Source organism: Triticum aestivum, chromosome 4A, assembly GCF_018294505.1.
Source record: "Triticum aestivum cultivar Chinese Spring chromosome 4A, IWGSC CS RefSeq v2.1, whole genome shotgun sequence".
Taxonomy (NCBI): domain Eukaryota; kingdom Viridiplantae; phylum Streptophyta; class Magnoliopsida; order Poales; family Poaceae; genus Triticum; species Triticum aestivum.
The window spans coordinates 71,947,239-71,955,378 of record NC_057803.1 but is presented as its reverse complement, the minus strand read 5'-3'; positions in this window follow the sequence as shown (position 1 = coordinate 71,955,378).

Below are 8,140 nucleotides of genomic sequence, written 5' to 3'. Positions count from 1 at the left end.
TGCACCATGACCATCGGGGAGGCCCGTGCCCAATATATGGACAGTGTGAGGCAGATGCGTCAGGAGCAGTTCCGGGAGGCGCAGGCCGACGCCGCCTACAACCACCATCTCCTCCAGGAGCATCTGCAAGCAGAGGAGCAGATCGCCGTGGAGCGGGCGGAGCAGGAGGCGCTGCTCAACTCGTACCGCTCCGCCCGCAAGGGCCGCCTCGAGCTCTGGCGGGAGCGCATGCGGGTGGCAAAGGCTGTGGCCGCCTACAAAGAGGCTAGCAAAGAGGGCGATGAAGCGGGCGAGGCACTATTTGGTGAGACCGAGGACGAGGCAGAGGACAATGCCGGCTCCGACGAGTCCCCGCTCCGCTGGCGTCGACGAGGCCCCGCGGCACCAACAACGAGGCAGAGGACACCGCCAGCTCCGCTGAGGCCCCGCCCCGCCAACGAGGCAGAGGACATCGCTGGCTCAGCCGAGGCCCCACCCTGCCGGCAACGCGGGGGAGGATTTCCACCACTCCGCTGAGGCGCCGCTCGCCGGCAACGAGACAGAGGACATCTCCGGCTCCGCCGAGGCCCCGCCCCGCTGCCAACGAGGCCGCGCCACACAGAAAACGAGGAAGAGTAAAACACGGTAGGTCGCCGCCGCTCGGGTCCAAGTAAGGCCACCGCTACTACCCTCCTGTTAAAGCCAAGCTAGGCGGGTTGACCATTGACAGCCGGTTAGCTTCTTGGCGGCGACGTGGAGTCGGGGAGTTCTGCTGGAGAATAACGCTGCTTCTACTTAACTGCTGGTGCAGTTGGCTGACTGACACATGGGCCCAACAGGCCACATGTCAGTTACGCAACTGCACCTGCAGTTAAGTCACTGAAGCTTCTGTTCGGCTCAGCGGGACACAGGTGGGTAGCTTCGGTTAATTAATTATACCTCCAGCGCACCCCTTTTTAGTTGATGAATGTATGAAATGTAATGAAATCTGGCATGTTTATATGAAATCCGACCATGTATGAATGAATTTATTTCGATTAGTTCGAATTCCTGTATCACTGGCATTGGATGAACATGCAAAACAATATGTACTAGCATTATTCCCAGGGTGATCACCTCGTTTGCAGCAGTTTCACATGTACTCCCTCCGGTCCTTTCTAGTCTGCATACAAGTTTTGTCTGCAGTCAAAGTATCTCTACTTTGACCAATCTTATACAAAAAAGTATGCACTTTCACAATGTGCGAAGTAAAAAGGAACAGAAGGAGTACAAAGAGTTTGAGCAGGTTTTTAGCGTTTCTGTACATTGCAATCAAACACACAGGCCTGGCAATTCATAGAGAACATTCAAAACAATCGATGATTATGCATCTCAGTGACTCACATGTCAGAGGCAATATTTACTTCACAACTAAAGAATAAAGAAAAAATTGATCGACGCTGCTGACAGCAAGGGCGTCCCATTCGAAAATATCAAACGCATGTCTTGCTAAAATCAATGAGCAAAATTTGACAAGGTTGTCCCATTCCAAAATATCAAATGCCTACGATTGTGGAATGGGCAGGGTTTGCCATCAGTTCGGACATTGACATGGCACCTCGTGCTAAATAAACCAGCTGTTCTTTTTGTGCAGTTCCACCAAAATCAACCAAATTCGCGCGTAGCTTGTATGATTTCGCCCTTATATGTTGCAACGCCTTGAACTTATCGGCACCTCCTTTCTTGTGGTGGAAATGAATGATTCGATGTATTCATGAACATTTTGTGCAGTTCCCATTGAAATCAAGCTGAGCACCCCTGTTTGCACAAATACAAAAAAGTGATTAGTATAGAGCAAACTGTACTATGAATTGACAGTTTCAACAGGCACATACATGGTCCATGTAGAGCACACTTTTAGAAAAATGGAACTCACCAGAAAGAATCCTAGAACAACATTGTACTCGCGCATCACAACAAAAAAATGGAGATTTTGTCAGTCCTTCTGAGCTGAAGTTAGTTTGGTCTTGTGGGGAGTAATGTAACCATCCTTCAACTGCTCCTTCTAATGATAAGATAGACCTGGCTTCTTCATCCTGGCATAATCGGAACTAGTCACTTCACGTACTCCATATTCTTCTTCAGAGGAAGATGATCCTGTTGTTGCAAAGACAAGAGGACTACTAAATGCTAGCATCACTGTTTGCTCGAAAAAAAGGAAAGGAAATATTTAAAACAACACAGATGAAGCACTTCTCAAGGACAATACCACTTTTTCATGACAGCACCGGGAGTTGATTTTGGTTTTGCTTCCCCTTGTTCTTCCCCTTGTTCTTCCCCTTCATCACTTGGTTCAATAACAAACAAGCTTCGCCTTTAATGTAAGATTTGGCATGTCAATTAGGGAGCACAAGTATAGTACTAAACTTAATTTTCTGATGAAAGTGGCAAAATATAGGCCATCAGTTGTGAAATATCCTTATCTTACCTCAATGGGATATTACTGTGCACATACAGATTGGAAGTCTTGTCTCCATTTGTGCAGTTCACTAAAATCAAGCAACATTATCGTACAAGTAGCACAACATATGAATGCACACTGCAGAATCATGTGAAAGAAGGCTAGTACTGACCTCTCATGATGCGGAATTCAAACAACTCACAAGAAGAAGATCTGAACCAAATTCGCCTTAACGGATAGGAAGTAAGATCTCCTCTTGTGCAGTTCCACTAAGATCAAGCAATCAAGCAACGTTGTCGGTGTGACATTTTGGTTGAACTGCACAAAACACTCTTAAAACAAAAGTGTTTTGTGCAGTGCAACAAAAGGTCACAATGGCAACGAGGTGAAGCAGATAACCCTGTTTACACAGAGGTGCAAAGGAAACAATTAGTGGTCAATAACGGTGGATGACACAGAAGCCAACAAAAAGAAGCATCTACCTTATCTAAATGGGAAAGAAAGCAAGACAGTAGCATTTCTCAAACGGTGGCATTGATTAATATTAACATAGAGATTATATTAACAATAAAATTCGTTAAACATGTAATTTGCTTTTAACTGTGGCATTGCATCAATTTTCCAGCGGCATTATTAGAGGGTGTTTGTTTACAGGGACATTTTGGTGTAGGGACTAAAAAAACTCCGTGTCAGTCCCATCTAAACCAAAGAGGAGGGACTTTTAGGGACTAAAAGTGGGCATTTGGGACTAAAGAAAGAAGACCCCGAGGGAGTCTTTTTGGGACTTTTTCCAACAGTTGCCCCTGCCACGCATCGCACCTTGTCTCTATTAGTTCATTACTAGGGGTAACATGGTCTTTTAGCATGTCATTTAATAACCTCTAGTCCATGTTTAGTCCCTGCAACCCAGCAGGTAGGGACTAGGAAGCTTTTAACCAAACAGGGTCTTAGATTAACAACAGCTAATGAGTTGCACGGGACAGTGGACGCACCAGCACCATGTGCATCTACCGATGTACTGTGGTCATGCACAGTCTGTTGCAACAAAGAACAAGCAACCAAGGAGCATATTTGTGTTGGTCCCAGTTTTGTTATCTTTAGACGCCTTTCCTATGTGAGTGCAGCAAATCTAGTCCTGCTCAAACTCTACAGCCTTGTCCCTTCCTTTCCTTTTTGAACTAGTACTTTCGCCCCTTCCTCTCCTCTTTGAACCACGTCCTAGATTTATGCGATACAACTTTCCCCACTACTTTCCCCCATTCCCGTCCTCTTTGAACCACATCCTAGATTAATGCTATACAACTTTCCCCCTTCATTTCCTCTTTGAACCACGTCCTAGATTCATGCTATATACAACTTTTCCCACTACTTTCCCCCACTCCTTTCCTCTTTGAACCACGTCCTAGATTCATGGTATACATGCAGCTAGAGCAATGCATGTGAAGTAAGTAAGTTATACCTTAAGGTTCTTGGGGCGTGGTTCGGTGGGCGACGGGACGACGGCGAAGAAGAAGGGGTCGGAGGCCCTCCCGGGCCGCCGCTGGGTGGAAAGTGAACAACTGCGCCGGTAGTCCCTCGCCGACGGCGACAGTGTTAAGCCTCCTTCCCTTCCCGGCGGACGGATCCTGCCGGCTCTTTGAGCAGCAGTGAGGGGAGAGAGAGGCCAACTAAGTCTTGTTTAGATCTGGAGAGGGCGAGAGAGTGTGAAGAGAGCAACTACAAGCGCTGAGGCTCCAGCGGGAGAGGGCGAGAGAGTGAGCGAACAGGCTAACCAGCTACACAACCCTCCCATTATGTTCAACGAGAGGGAAATAACCTTTTATACATTCCTGCATTTGTGTGACAAGCATGCCGTGTTTTTTGTGTGTGTGGGAGTCATTGGGATTTCAATCATAATCGTGTCATGTGGATTGGGTGGTAAGACTATCCATAGTGGTGCAGAAATAATGCAGCCTTAGTCACCTTACCTCTCTCCATGTAGTACGTTGGGTCCCACCAGTCAGAGGGTGAAACAAACAAATTAATAAGAAAAATTAAAAGTGCCAGCGGTGTATCTTACCTCACACATCTCGCTACTGCTCGGGAACACTGTCCAATTGATCGCTCTGTTCGCTCACGTACTATTTTAAGTGAATCCTTATTATAACATGCACACAAATTTTGGCCACTTGTATTCAACTTAAGTCAGTGTGCCACCGTATCTCCTATACTTACTACTCCCTCCGTCTAGGTGTAATAAGTCATGTTATAAGGTGCAACGGGACCAAGGTGCGTGCGTGTGTGTGTGTGTGTGTTAGAGAGAGCGACAAATCGACCTACTCCTACAGAGAGATGTTGTATAGTGTACGATTTTAGCCGCAAGAGTCGGTGCATCCTCTCGTTTCCGGGCGTGTCCAGTAGGGACATGCGGACAGCTGCCACGCCCGCTCCTAACCAGCCTGGCCCACCCAAAGCCCCTCCATCGCCCGCGTGCGCTTCCCGCCCGAAACGGTCAGCGCCGCTCCAAAGAATCGGTGCCGCATTCATGCCCGGGCAGAGCGGACGCGACCTCTCACTGGCGCAAGAGTGATGGTCGCTTCGTCCGTCTAACTTACTGCTGGGTCTATGTGATTTGATGGCTCATTGGTCTTTATTACTGAGGTGGTAGGACTGCTGGATGTCCCACGCTTTCAGCGAAAGGAGGTATACTACTACTAGATTATAATTTTCTCCATTATTATAGCGGAGGCGTGCAAGAGCAGTTAAAACACGCAGGCTCAGTGATTACATGGCCCACCTCACACTATCACCGTGCGACACCTAACTCTTTACATAGTACTCCCTCCGTTCCTAAATATTACTAGATGAGTCCCCGCGCGTTGGCGCGGAACAACGATATATCTCTCTGCGCAAAATTATTGATTTCATAGAACAAAAAAAACTCTATAACCGCATGACAAATGTGGTAGCCAAACTAAATAAACTCCCATCATCATTTAGATCATCCCACGTAAGGAACAAAGATCAGCCAACTCCTGGACTCCTACTGCATAATGGGATTATATTTTTCTTTTTGACATGTTAATGGGACTTAAAAGCTCACTTACATGCATGCTACCGGTGCATGCTTGCATGCAGACATGTCGATGTGATTTAAAACCCACTCACATGCATGTGGCACGGTATTTCTGCATGCTTGCATGTGGCTTAGTGCAGAGCCTCTCAACGTCAAGATCAGACGGCTATTATGGACTGATTTACTTCATCTAATGGCTACATCAATTTTGATGACGTGGCTCAATGAGAGGATAGAGAATTCCTAGTAGTGGGGGCTAGCTATTACTAGTAGATATAAGTCTTTGTAGAGATTCCACTACATACGGAACAAAATGAATGAATCTACACTTAAAATGCATCTATATACATCCGCATGTGGTTCATGGTGAAATCTCTACAAAGACTTATATTTAGGAACGGAGGAAGTACTAGTATAGTACGTACTGTAATTTATCAGTGAGATAAATTTGTACAATGCTATGAAGCTTCCAGCTTCTGTTACATGTATCTTGCGTCCAAGGTTGCCCATTGCAACATTTCATCAAATACAGAGGAGACTAACATGCATGCTATTGCATCTCAATGATTGACAGATCATAGCAAATATGTACTCCCTCCGTTCCAAAAAAAGTTTCTCAACTTCGTGCAAACTTTAGTACAAAGTTGTACTACTACTAAAGTTGACACTTATTTTGGAACAGAGGCAGGTAAAGAAAAAAACGACCCATGCAGTCCCTAGACCTTGAACCGTGAACCCTGACCAAGCTTCAATTTGCTGGCAACGTTCGAGCTTCCTAATAAATGAAGTTTACAACCTTTTGACCATCAGATCATTTTGTGCAATTTCACCAAAATCGAGATGAGCATCCCTATGGCAAAGAAATTGAACAAGCGTGATTAGAATAAGATTACTGGGACTAGTTGATGAGACATAAACTCATCACAAATACAGTACGTAGAAGCCAGTAGAGGAATGTGCGGGGCAAAGAAGTAGAGAAATATCCACAGGGAGTGATGTGGGCAGCTAGAGCAGTGGTGCAAGCCGGCTGTAAAGGGAGTTGTACCTGAGGGACGTAGTGTTGGAAATATGCCCTAGAGGCAATAATAAATTAGTTATTATTATATCATATTTCATTGTTCATGATAATCGTTTATTATCCATGCTAGAATTGTATTGAAAGGAAACTCAGATACATGTGTGGATACATAGACAACACCATGTCCCTAGTAAGCCTCTAGTTGACTAGCTCGTTGATCAATAGATGGTTACGGTTTCCTAACCATGGACATTGTACATCGTTGATAATGGGACCACATCATTAGGAGAATGATGTGATGGACAAGACCCAATCCTAAGCCTAGCACAAGATCGTGTAGTTCGTATGCTAAAGCTTTTCTAATGTCAAGTATCATTTCCTTAGACCATGAGATTGTGCAACTCCCGGATACCGTAGGAGTGCTTTGGGTGTGCCAAATGTCACAACGTAACTGGGTGGCTATAAAGGTACACTACAGGTATCTCCGAAAGTGTCTGTTGGGCTGGCATGAATCGAGACTGGGATTTGTCACTCCGTGTAAACGGAGAGGTATCTCTGGGCCCACTCGGTAGGACATCATCATAATGTGCACAATGTGACCAAGGAGTTGATCACGGGATGATGTGTTACGGAACGAGTAAATAGACTTGTCGGTAACGAGATTGAACAAGGTATCGGGATACCGACGATCGAATCTCGGGCAAGTATCGTACCGATGGACAAAGGGAATTGTATACGGGATTGATTGAATCCTTGACATCGTGGTTCATCCAATGAGATCATCGTGGAGCATGTGGGAGCCAACATGGGTATCCAGATCCCGCTGTTGGTTATTGACCGGAGAGTTGTCTCGGCCATGTCTGCATGACTCCCGAACCCGTAGGGTCTACACACTTAAGGTTCAATGACGCTAGGGTTATAGGGAAAGTATGTACGTGGTTACCGAATGTTGTTCGGAGTCTTGGATGAGATCCCGGACGTCACGAGGAGTTCCGGAATGGTCCGGAGGTAAAGATTAATATATAGGAAGTATGGTTTTGGCCACCGGAAGTGTTCCGGGCATCACCGGTAGTGTACCGGGACCACCGGAGGGGTCCGGGGGTCCACCAGGTGGGGCCACCAGCCCCGGAGGCCTACATGGGCCAATAGTGGGAAGGGACTAGCCCCTAGGTGGGCTGGGGCACCTCCCACCAAGGCCCAAGGCGCCTCCAAGAGGGGAAGAGGGCAAACCCTAGGGCAGATGGGCCCTAAGGCCCACCCTAGGTGCACCTCCCCCTCTCCCCCTTGTGGCCGCCACCCTAGATGGGATCTAGGGCTGCCGCACCCCTTGGGGTGGGAACCCTAGGTGGGGGCGCAGCCCTCCCTCTCCCCCTATATATAGTGGAGGCAAAGGGGCAGGCCAACATACGATTCAATCTCCCTGTTGCCGCAGCCCTACCCCTCTCCCTCCTCGTCTCTCGTAGTGCTTGGCGAAGCCCCGCTAGAGTCCCGCGCTCCTCCACCACCACCACGCCGTCGTGCTGCTGCTGGATGGAGTCTTCCCCAACCTCTCCTTCTCCCCTTGCTGGATCAAGGCGTGGGAGACGTCACCGGGCTGCACGTGTGTTGAACGCGGAGGTGACGTCCGTTCGACACTAGGATCATCGGT